A 12,999-nucleotide genomic window follows, 5' to 3' on the forward strand; every position below is an offset into this window, starting at 1 on the left:
TCTCTCTCTCTCTCTCTCTCTCTGCCTCTCTCTGCTCCTCCCCCGTTTCCTTCCCATCCCCACACCCTTTTGAATTTGTGTACCCCCAACCTACTGAGTCTAGCGTTTTCTGTTATGAATGCGTGCAAACGTTTTCCAAATCTTCGCGAATCGTGTGGCTAAGTCGGAACGTGGGTAGTAGCCCCGGTATTCGCCTAGTCGAATGTGTGAAGCTCCCTACCCAGGCTCGCCCATACACCGGCCCTCGTCGTTAATCTGCCGAACCTATTCCATGTGGTGCCGGCGCGCCTCCCCAAATGACAGAAGTGGTGTCCCCACGCGCACCTACCCGGCCGGATTTATTGAAACAATAACTAATACTTTTAGTTGCTAGTTGCTTACCTTCGTGACCTCTGCCCATTGCGCAGCGTAAGGTGCTTCGCATATGTCTGTTCGCCACTAAGGATGGGATTATATTTGACAGCGACGATGCGGAAATTCCTGAGGCAAATTTTAAATCTTCGTGGGAGCGATCTGTTGCTAAAAATGTGATTGTAGCTGTAAGACGTGTCTCTTCAGAAATGGTCTTCCTCGTCACTCAGTCCTTCCATCTCAATTTGTCCTTGATGGTGTCCATTAATATACCAAATGTCCATTCTTAAGTACACTATAACAGAAAAAAAGGAAGAAAGAAAACGACGAACCACATAGGAATTATCCGAATGGAACGGTAATCGGTAGATGTGATGTACAAGGTACAGACAAAAAAGATGATACACACATCAATAAAAGGTTCTGCGTCACCGCTTCCCAGAACTCCTGAAGATAGACGTTGCCTGTGGATATTGTATCAGAGACACAGTCCGTTTGACTGTTCAGAGATGTCACTAAACCCGCCCAAAGATGTAAAATACCATGCATGAGCAGCGCCTATTAGACGGAGGGGGTCCGACAGCCAGTCATTCTACCAGGGTGGAGGTACACGGCTCGTGTTGTCTGTAGTTCAACATCGCCTAGACGGTCAATACCGCGGTTCGATCGCGTCCGCGTTGTTTGTGCCAGGAAGGGCTCTCAGCAAGGGAAGTAGTCAGGCGTCTCGGAGTGAACCAAAGCCATGTTGTTCGAACTTGGAGGAGATACAGAGAGAGACTTAAACTGTCGATGACATGCCTCGCTCAGGCGACCAAGGGCTACTACTGCAGTGGATGAACGCTACCTACGGATTATGGCTTGGAGGAACCCTGACAGCAAAGCCACCACGTTGAATAACGCTTTTCGTGCATCCACAGGATGTCTTGTTACGACTCAAACTGCGCGCAATAGGCTGCTTAATGGACAACTTCACTCCCGACGTCCATGGCGATATCCATTTAAGCAACCACGGCACCATGCTGCGCGGTAAGGATGGACCCAACAACATACCGAATGGACCGCTCAGGATTGGCAACACGCTCTCTTCACCGATGAATGTCGCATGTGCATTCAACCAGACAATCATCGGAGACGTTTTTGGAGGCAACCCGGTCAGGCTGAACGCCTTAGACACACTGTCCAGCGAGTGCAGCAAGGTGGAGATCCCTGCTGTTTTGGGGTGGCATTATGTGGGGCCAACGTACGCCGCTGGTGGCCACGGAAGGCGCCGTAACGGCTGTACGATACGTGAATGCCATACTCCGACCGATAGTGCAACCATATCGGCAGCATATTGGCGAGGCATTCGTCTTCATGGACGAAAATTCGCGCCCCCATCGTGCATTTCTTGTGAATGACTTCAGGATAACGACATCGTTCGACTAGAGTGACCAGCATGTTCTCCAGACATGAACCCTATCGAAAATGCCTGGAATAGATTGAAAAGGTCTGTTTAAGGATGACGTGACCCACCAACCACTCTGAGGGATCCACGCCGAATAGCCGTTTAGGACCAACAGTGCCGAATCGCAATGAGGAGTAGGACAATCTGTACTAAGAGTGCCTGGTGGACTTGTGGTTAGTACGCCTCGACGAATATAGGCATGTATCAATGCAAGATGACGTGCTACTGGGTGTTAGTGGTACCGGTGTGCACAGCAGTCTGTACCATCACCTCTGGAGGACTCGCTGTATGGTGGTACCACATGCAGTTTGCGGCTTTAATGAACAATACAACGGGCTGAAATGATGATTACGTTGATCTCTATTCCAATTTTCTGTACAGATTCCGAGAGTTCCGATGCAAAACTTTTTTGGTCGTGTGTATTTTCAGAAAAAATTGGATGGTTTATTCATGAGAAAGAGCTACTCAAATTGAGCCAGCCAGTAGCGTGTTGGACTACCTCCTGCTCTTACGCAAACTGTTATTTGGCTTGCCACTAATTGACAAAGTTGTTGTATGTCTTGCTGAGGTATATCTTGCCAATTTCTGTTCAATTGGCGCGTTAGATCGTTGAAATCCAGAGCTCGTACGAGGGCCCTGGCCGTATTACTCCAAACATTCTTAATTGGGGAGAGATCCCGCGACTTCGCTGACGAAGGTAGTGTTTGGGAAGCACGAAGACAAGAAGTAGAAACTCTCGCCGTGTGCGGGCGGGCATTATCTTGCTGAAATGTACGCCTAGGTTGGGTTACCATGAAACGGGGCGTTGAATGTCGTTGATATACCGCTGTGCTACAAGGGTGCCACGGATGACAGTCAAAGAGTTCATGCTATGCAATGAAATGGCCTCCTGGTTGTCGAGCCGTATGGCGGGCGACAGGTGAAGTTGCTATCCCTTCGCCGTCCGGACGTCTGCAGGCACGTCTTCAGCCTGGAATCTCATTGACTGGAATAGAAATGCCTTGATTGATGATTGCCTTGCTTCGAATTGAGCACTGATAACCAGCGAAGACCAATTTCTATCCCATTCTGATAATTCCTTCATGGTTTGTCGATTTTTCTGTATAGGGTGTAGTTTCGATAGTTACATGGTAGCTGTTTTAACAAGGTATCTTACAGCACAACTACGAATCCCTAACACTGTCAACTACTGACAAAATTGCTTCGTATGTTTAATAGTTTCACATGTGTGTAATCAAAATAGTATGATTGTGATGGTACGTGTACTCCTTAAACATAGTACCACGTTTTCCTTAATTTATGGTGACGTTGATAGCTGTCATAGGTAGTCCTGTAGTTGCAATAATAACAGCTTTTAGATTCTTCTCCCGCTGAAAATGTCTGCAGATAACGAAGTCGCCGCGCACGCGGAACGCAAGACTTCAAATCTGACGAAACTCAGCATACAATGGGCTCGCGCGCGGTGGCTCTTGGCACTTGGGAACATCGAGTTGCGCGCAGATATCATGTTTTTAAACTTCTTTCTACACCTGTCGCATGGAAAATTATATTCTCTCTATACGTCTGAGCGATACGGTTCTGCTCGCGTTCTGGTCGCTCGCGGTTACTCCACACTGAGTCTCGCGGTTAAGACTGTATTTGTGAGGATATCTAATGTCATTCGAGTTGCTATAGTCGTACTGCGCAAGTTACCGTATGGTGCATTGCGGAGGGTACCTTGTAGGCGTAGTACTTATTCCATTTCGTGTTCCTGTCGCAAATGAAACGAGGGGCAGACGATTGGGTGTGAGAATTCGTGTTATCTTTTCTTCGTCGTTCTTACTGGAAACGGACGTTGTTGGCAGTATAATCGTTCTGTAATCAACTTCAGTTGCCGGTTCTTTAAATTTCATCAATAGTATTTCACGAAACGAACCTCGTCTTCCCTCCAGGGATTGCTGTTTGAGTTCGCAGAGCATCTCCGTTTGTAGCAGGACGTCTCTAAATTATTTCGATGTTAATCCGACCTGACGGAAATCACAGGCAGTCGAGCAGTACTCAAGAATGGATCACCTAGTGTTCTATACGTGTTCTGCTTTATAGATGAACCACACTTTCCTAAAAGTCTTCTAATAAAACGAAGTCGATGATTCCCCTTCTTTAGAACTGATCTTACGTGTTCGTTCTATTTAACTTGGCTCTGTAACGTTACGCCTAGAAATTTAATCGACGTGACTGTGTCAAGTGGCACTACGTATAGAGCAAGCTACCATTCATCACACCAACTAGAAATTTTGTCTGAGTTGTCCTCTATTCTCCAAAAATCACTCAACGACGACATTTTCCCGTACACTACAGCTTCAACAGTAGCAGATTGCTATTCATCGTTTTAGCCGAATCATTTATCTGTTCAGAGAACAAGAGCACTTGCGGAAGAACAGTCGCCGCCAGGAGTACTTACTGGGTTCTGTTACTCAAGACACAACATGAACCTAATGTAAGATATGAAACATACTGTACAGAATTCGCCGTGCGACGGTTCCACCGTAAACAAGTGGCTACGAAAAGTTGTTACCGTTCTATCGATCTATGTGTTGTCGGTACGCCGAGCGATGTTGCAAGGTCCTGCTGGCTGAACTGCAGCCCATGCACGGTTTCCTTGTGCCGTTCTGTGGCGTACCCTGCGATGTTCACGCGCTGCTGCGAAACACCTGCATCGGAGTTTCATGGCGGACGGCGTGTCGCGTTGGCAGCGGCGGCGGTTCGCCCCCGCGGAGGAGCAGGCAGGCAGGACCTCTGCAAACAGGGACAGGGCCGGGCTGGGCTGCTCTGGCCGGCGTGTTTGCGCTGGCTGCTGCGCCGCTGCCTCCTGCCCCTTGCCGCCTGTTTGGACGGCCGTAATTGAACGACCCCACAGCCGCCTGAATTAGCCCCTGTGTCCATATCGGCGGGCACTGATTCGCCGCTGATGCTGTTTGCCCAGAGGAGACCGCAAGCCGCTCTCCGGCCTCCTTGTCCGGCCCCGCCCCCCTCGTTATCACTGATGACGCCTCGGCCGCCGCGGTTGCTCATTGCTGCAGCTTAGCGCGAGTCTCGCAAGCCAGATACACTGCTAGACGTTAAAACTGCGACGTCACGAAGGCGGCACGCAACACTCCTCAAACTGGCATGAAGTAGTCTCCATTCGGTTGGCTCTTGTTTTTCAAGTCTGTGCTCCTCCCCCCTCCCCCCCCCCAAACTTTGAAACCATTTGTGTGTAACTTGTCGTCCATATAGAAAGGGCAAGGCTTCCTCTCGTCCATTACATCAGAAACAAAAACGAAAAACTGCGTAATTAATCATATTTACGTTTTATTTAAAAAATTTGTTTAGAATTAGGCAGTTAAATAATAACTTCATTAGTTTAAAATTTTATTATTAATATTGCTATATTAACTTTAACAATACAATCTACAGGGTGAAAAGTATTTAAACCGACAAACTCTTGGAGGTTGTATGGGACATCAAAACAAATATTTTTCCCCTAATGCCATTTTTTCCTATGAGGAATATTTAAACCTTAGAGGAAGATTTCTCTGGCGGCAAATTAATTAAACCAACAAACACTTTTCCATTTTTTATGACCAAGTGACAACACGTTAACACAACCCAATTTCAATTACAGTAGATCTTCAGAAATGCCTCCATTGACACTTGAATAAAAGTTACACCGTCGGATCATGTTCTATCTGAAGCGGGCAAAAACCCCAGGAGTATCCTGAATTGTTCCTGCTGCTGCTACTATCCGGGCAACCAGATCCTCTTCTGATGCAACAGGAGTTGCGTAAACAAGGTTGCGCATCTTTCCCCACACAAAAAAGTCCAGAGGGGACATATCTGGGAATCGAGCAGGCCACCTCTGCCAATCCACGTTTCTGCGAACCGTCGGTCCAGGAATCGACGCACACGACGACTGATATGTGCCGGCGCCCCGTCATGTTGGAATCACATGCGTTGTCTTGTAAGGAGCTGGACGTCTTCCAGCAATTCTGGGAATGCTCTGGCGAGAAAATTGTAATAGTGCCTGTCATTTAATGGCCTAGGTAGCAGATACGGCCCAATTAAACAGTCCCCAGCAACACCGACCAACACATTAACGAAGAACCGCACTTGATGAGCGCTAGTAACTGTGGCATGTGGGTTATCCCCACTCCAAACATGCGAATTGTGCATGTTGAAGACTCCTTTACGCCCGAACGTCGCTCCATCGGTAAACAACACAGAGGATGGAAATGTAGGATGCATTTCACACTGTTCCAGGTACCACTGCGAAAACTGTGCTGTGGGTGGATAATCAACTGGTTCCAGGTTGTGGACACGCTGTAAGTGAAATGGACGCAACAGTTGCTCTCGAAGGACTGTTCTTACATTCGTCTGATTCTTCCCCATGTTGCGTGCAATTGCACGAGTGCTGATTCAAGGATCCCGCTCCACATGGTGCAAGACAGCTTCCTCAAATTGCAGCGTTCTTACCGTGCGACGGCTCCCCTGTCCAGGTAATCTGCTAAATGACCCGGTCTCACGCAGACGTTGGTACACAGCTGCAAAGGTAGTATGATGCGGGATAAGGCGACTAGGATATTGTTGTTGATAAACCCGCTGTGCAGCTCGTCCGTTGTGGTGCGCTACGTAGTACGCACCAGCCATATCAGTGTACTCACTCCAGGTGTATCGCTCCATTAGTAAACAGAGACAATGCACTACTACACTGGTGGACAGCTGTTGCCTACAACTGGAAGAGCGCAATACGCCCTCTAACAACTAAAGAACGTAATACGGCCTCTAACAAGTGAAGAGCGTAATACGGCCGCCACCGGTTTAAATAATCCTCTTAGGAAAAAATGACATTTGGGAAAAATATTTCTTTTGATGTCCCCTACAACCTCCCAGAGTTTGTCGGTTTAAATACTTTTCACCTTGTGTAAAGCTATTATGTACAACGTATCTAAGGCAATTATGACGAGAAAATCACATTTTCTTAAAAAAAAAAAAACACCAACTTAGCCTTTAATAACATCTCTTTTTGTGCTGTGGAAATGTAAGGTTGGTGCGTAGGTTCGTAGCGTTTTTGTTTTGAATGTTGGTATTCCGATTGCTATGGGGTGATTTGTCGATCGTCATTTTTCATGTGTGGTTCATTGTTGCTATTTGAATTTACATTTTCTCTTTTCGTCATTTGCAGATAGTGAGTGGAGCTGTGAACGCTAGAAAATGGAATGCCAATTGGAGAAATCAAAACATTTTTAAAAAAATTTTTCTGTTTGAGTTTAGCAGAGGGGTGACAGCAGCGGAGGCAGTCAGAAACATTTGTGTCATGCATGGGGATAATGCCACTGTCCAGTACATGGCAAGAAAATTATTTTCTCGTTTTAAGAAGGATCGTTTTGACATTAGTGACCCTCCACGTTCAGGAAGACCTTCGGTGATTGATGAGGATCGTTGAAACGCATTAATCCACAATGATCCACGTCAGTATGCTCGAGAACTGCCAGATGTGATGAACTGTGATCTCTCCACAATGTGTGCAATGGCGAAGATTCAGAGCATTCTATCTTTGTGTTAACGTAACGTAACGTAAGGCAAAGACCTGCGTGCACCCACAATAGATAACGTTATGCATCTGACAGAATAGCGACGGTGTGCTGTACTGCGAATTGCTTCCCCGAAGTGTATCCATCACTGCCGACGTTTATTGTTAACAACTGAGACGTCTTGCAGACACAGTCCAAGAACAACGATCAGGAAGACTGCGTGAAGGGATGCTACTCCAACATAATACCCACCTGCATTCTGACAAGGAACACTGTAAAGGAGCTGGGTTGGGAAGTCATTCCGTACACACCTTATTTACCTGATCCTGCAGCCTCAGATTTTCGACTCTCTATCGAACATCTTTTCCGGATGAAAATGCGCTCAGCACATGGCTCGACGAGTTCTTTGCCTCAAAACTACGTGATCTCTACAATCGCGGAATCGAAAAGTTACTCCAGCGTTGCAGACCGTTGTAAATAGTGAAGGATAATATATTATTAATGACTAAAGACTCTGTTATGTGTAGCTGTTGTGTTTATTAAACTCTACGAACTTACGCATCATCTCAATACTTAGCTAATATACCAGCATACTGATTCCTGTCTTAGGTCTTTGTAAATTATTTGTTGTAGTCTTCTATGAGATTGACTGCCGTCTCAGATGCATCACTTACTACTTTCAATTTAATTACTATCTCTGACGAAAGCTTCACACTTTGGTGAATCTATTTTTAAGAATGCGGTCACTCAAATGACAAGTTATAAAAATGGTTACATTGTATTAGAAACAAACTGATCAGTTCCGTGTAACATACCATTTTTAGGTCGCCAATGTGTACTAGCCATCTTCACCATGTATCATGGGCTTCCGACCATGAGCTCTGCGGCACGTGACTTCAAAGTAGTGTTTTCGACCACAGATATTTTAACCGTGGGTTTTGCGACCGTCAGATGAGGCCGCAACAGTGTGGCAGGCATTGCCGACCGTCACATTTTATTCAGGCTTAAGACTGGCTATGCATATAGTACATAGATATTTTTAAACTTTTTATTTCCATTTATTTGTACCATCCTTTGTCTCTATAACATTACTGCAGCAAATTATTAAACTCCGTATTTTCTCAATCAATTTTTCGTAAGAAAAGATGAGGTTTTAAACATCGTAAGTCCTCCGATTTGTTATGCATTCTTATTACGTCTTTAAACGCTTTGTGAGGATCAATGAACTCTGCTCTTCTTCTTTGATGAGGCAGACCAGTGACATCTTTATTTCAAATATAACATTTACTGCTTCCTCCTTCAGGTATTTTACCAGAAAGTATACGTTCGGATGATTCTGGTTTACTAAGGAGCTAAGGTGGTTGGGTTTCGGGTTCCGCTGAATAGGTCAGGTGTCCACTACACGCAGGAGGCGGCTACACAGGTAGCAGGGGCAGTGTGGCGTGAACTGGGCGGTTTTTTTCAGGTTAGAGGGTGTCGGGAGAATACAAGAAGGGCTTCAGTCACAAAGGGTGCAGGCTGAACACAGGAAGAACGTAGATACAGGAACCAGCGGTATAACAGTTGTAAATTGTCGTAGCTGTGTTGGGAAAGTACCAGAGCTCCAAGCGCTGATAAAAATCACTGATCCTCAAATCGTTATAGGCACTGAAAGCTGTCTAAAGCCGGATACAAGCTCAGCCGAAATTTTTGCGAAGAACCTAACGGTGTTCCAAAAGGATAAGCTAAACACGGTTGGCGTGTTAGTTGCTGTTAACAGTAGTTCAACTTGTAGCGAAATTGAAGTAGATACTTTCTGTGAGTTAGTATGAGCAGAGGTCATTGTTGGAAACCGGAATAAAATAATAATTGGCTCCTTTTACCAACCTCCCAATTCAGATGATACAGTTGCTGAAAGGTTCAAAGAAAACTTGAGTTTGATTTCAAACACGTACCCGACTCATACGATAATAGTTGGTGATGACTTTAATTTACCCTCGATATGTTGACGAAAATACATGTTTAATTCCGGAGGTACGCATAAAAATCATCCGAAATTGTGCTAAACGCATTCTCTGAAAATTATGTCGAGTAGTTAGTTCATGAGCCCACGCGAATAGTAAACGGTTGTGAAAACACACTTGACCTCTTAGCAACAAACAATCCTGAGTTATAGCAAGGATCAAAACTGATTCAGGGATTAGTGAACACAGGGCTGTCGTAGCGAGATTGAATACGGTAATCCCAAAATCCTCGAAAAATAAGCGAAAAATATAGCTATTCAAAATAGCAGATGAAAATTCACTTGACGCCTTCCTGAGGGACAATCTCCACTCATTCCAAATGAATAATAAAAGTGTAGACCAGATGTGGCTTAAATTCAAAGAAATATTATCGGCAGCAAACGAGAGATTTATACAAAATAAATTAACAAACGACGGAGCTGATCCTCCTTGGCACACAAAACGGGTTAGAACACTGTTGCAGAAACAACGAAACAAACATGCCAAATTTAAACAAACGCAAAATCCCCAGGATTGTCGATCTTTTACAGAAGCTCGAAATTTAGCGCGGACTTCAATGCGAGATGCTTATAACAGTTTCCACAACGAAAATTTGTCTCCAAACCTGGCAGAAAATCCAAAGAGATTCTGTTCGTATGTGAAGTACGTCAGCAGGAAGAGACAATCAATGCCTTCTCTGCACAATAGCACTGTCGAAGACAGTGCTGCCAAAGGAGATTAACTAAACACAGTCTTCGGAAATGCCTTCACAAAATAAAACGAAGTAAATATTCCAGAATTCGAATCGAGAACAGCTGCCAACATGAGTAACATAGAAGTAAATATCCTCGGAGTAGTGAAGCAACTCAATTCACTTAATAAAAGCAAGTCTTCTGGTCCAGACTGTATACCAATTAGGTTCCTTTTGGAGTATGCTGATGCATTAGCTCCATACTTAACAATCATATACAACCGTTCGCTCGACGAAAGATCCGTACTCAAAGACTGAAAAGTTGCACAGGTCACACCAATATTCAAGAAAGGAAGTAGGAGTTATTCATTAAATTACAGGCCAATATCGTTAACGTCGATATGCAGCAGGGTTTTAGAACATGTATTGTGTTCGAACATTATGAATTACCTCGGAGAAAACGGTCTATTAACACACAGTCAACATGGGTTTAGAAAACATTGTTCCTGTGAAACACATGAAGTGTTGAGTGCTATTGACAAGGGATTTCAGATCGATTCCGTATTTCTGGACTTCCGGAAGGCTTAGGACATTGTACCACATAAGCGGCTCGTTGTGAAATTGCGTGCTTATGGAATATCGTCTCAGTTATGTGACTGGATTTGTGATTTCCTGTCAGAGAGGTCACAGTTCGTAGCAACTGACGGAAAGTCATCGAGTAAAACGGAAGTGATTTCTGGCGTTCCCCAAGGTAGTGTTATAGGCCCTTTGCTGTTCCTTATCTATATAAACGATTATGGAGACGATCTGAGCAGCCGTCTTTTGTTGTTTGCAGATGACGCTGTCGTTTATCGACTAATAAAGTCATCAGAAGACCAAACCAAACTGCAAAACGATTTAGAAAAGATATCTGAATGCTGCGAAAAGTGTCAGTTGACCCTGAATAACGAAAAGTGTGAGGTCATCCACATGAGTGCTAAAAGGAACTCGTTAAACGTCGGTTACACGATAAATCAGTCTGATCTAAAAGCCGTTAATTCAACTAAATACCAAGGTGTTACAATTACGAACAACTTAAATTGGAAGGAGAAAATGTTGTGGGGAAGGCTGTCCAAAGATTGCCTTTTGTTAGCAGGACGCTTAGAAAATGTAACAGACCTACTAAGGAGACTGCCTACACTACGCTTGTCCGTCCTCTTTTATTAAGGAGCTATCGCGAAATATGGGAGAGAGTGTCACAGAAATGATACAGGATTTCGGCTGGACATCATTAAAAGAAAGGCGTTTTTAGTTGCGACGGAATCTTCTCACGATATTCCAATCATCAACTTTCTCCTCAGAACGCGAAAATATTTTGTTGACACCGACATACACAGGGAGGAACGACCACCAAGATAAAATAAGGAAATCAGAGCTCGTACCGAAAGATATAGGTGTTCATTCTTTCCGCACGCTATACGAGATAGGAATAATAGAGAAATGTGAAGGTGGTTCGATGAACCCTCTGCCAGGCACTTAAATGTGATTTGTAGAGTGTCCATGTAAATGTGGTTCCCTATGCCAGCATTCGATAGTGTTTGTGGTCCGGTGTCCATGTTTAAAACATTCCATATTTCAGTTGATATACCTGGATTTTCCATCTATTGATTGACAATATACTCTGGGAATTTCGTGACCTTTTCTACACTAGGCATCCACGCTTGAAGATCTTCCACTGCGCCACACATGCGGCAAAACAGTCGGACCTCTTCTCTATCCTTGTATTCCTCCGTTAATCCCAGTCCTTGTTTTTTCTTCCACAATCATTGGTTGAAGTGAAAATTGCAGCCGGAAAGGAATGTCTAGTGCAACACTGTTTTCACATCTTTAATTGTAGCTATTTGGAAGTCTAGCATTGCAGATTTCGGTGGCCAAAGAGGCATCATATTTTTCACTCCAGAAAAAATCCTTTCGTATGTATTTTGACTTTTATCTCGTAGCAAAACAAATAAAACAGGAAATACCTTTGTCTGTTTACCGTACTTCCGATGTAAACTTGTATGTGCATAGTTACTCATGGTTTCGAATAACTGTCAAATGTGTTGTCCACAATAACTGTTCCATTTTCTCTCAGGATTTTCTCCGCTTCTTCACAACTGAACACCAGGTTTCTCTTATCACGAATAGACCCATCGTCAGTTTTCAAAAAAACCATTGCCTTCTGTTAATGTCAGAATGTCTTCGCTCAGCTGAATCTCCGAACTAGCGCCAGTGTTCTGGGTCGCCCCAATAGCTTCCAACTTGCGTTACACAATATTTGCGACGAAATGTAAACCTTCATCTTTCACATCTTGATATTTCACTTTAAAAGTTTGGAAAACAGGCACTGCCTTTTCTTTGTGGACTCTCGTCTTGCAGCTATGCATTCGTTTCTTGATCCGCTTAGCTTCGTCAGCTGAGAAAGGATGTTCCTGTTCAGACATGATTTATCCATTTGCAGTTTTTGAACGGCCTCGGCACTTACTCCAGGTGGAAATCAGGCATACATTTTGTGTGCGCCCGGTACCAATAACATTCCTTGAGAGGACACGGCTTCCATTTCGTTGTAATTATTGCCAGTGTACTGAGTTGAAGTAGCTTTAGCCTACGAAACTATACAGAAAAGCTGTCGGCGAGGACACTGCCTGACTGGTGAATGACGCGTAAATGAGGAGTGGGGGAGGCTCTGGTCGGAAAACCCTCAGTGAAAAGGACTGGTCGGAAAACTCAACGTAACTGCGTCTCTTACAAAAGGGTCGGAAACACGACGTTCGGAAAGCCCATGTAGCCGTATGTGGCAAAAGATTTCTACGCATAGGTTTCATGTGCTTCTTTCCCTATTGACTTTTAGCTGTATATTGTTTTTTATTGTTGTGGTTATCGGCGTGAGTTGGAATTAACTAGTTGGATGCGATGTGTTGAAGTGTCAACAGTGGACATTTTCCACTACAATGGTCGGAATCT

General features: G+C 44.4%; 1 protein-coding gene across 3 annotated transcripts in view; it reads left to right on the top strand.

Moving 5' to 3' along the window:
- The window catches only part of LOC126483888 (S phase cyclin A-associated protein in the endoplasmic reticulum), a 607,888-nt gene that overhangs the window by 514,594 nt on the left and 80,295 nt on the right, over nucleotides 1-12,999 (top strand). The gene's annotated exons all lie outside the window — the stretch shown is intronic.

This window comes from Schistocerca serialis, chromosome 6 (assembly GCF_023864345.2).
Source record: "Schistocerca serialis cubense isolate TAMUIC-IGC-003099 chromosome 6, iqSchSeri2.2, whole genome shotgun sequence".
Lineage (NCBI taxonomy): Eukaryota > Metazoa > Arthropoda > Insecta > Orthoptera > Acrididae > Schistocerca > Schistocerca serialis.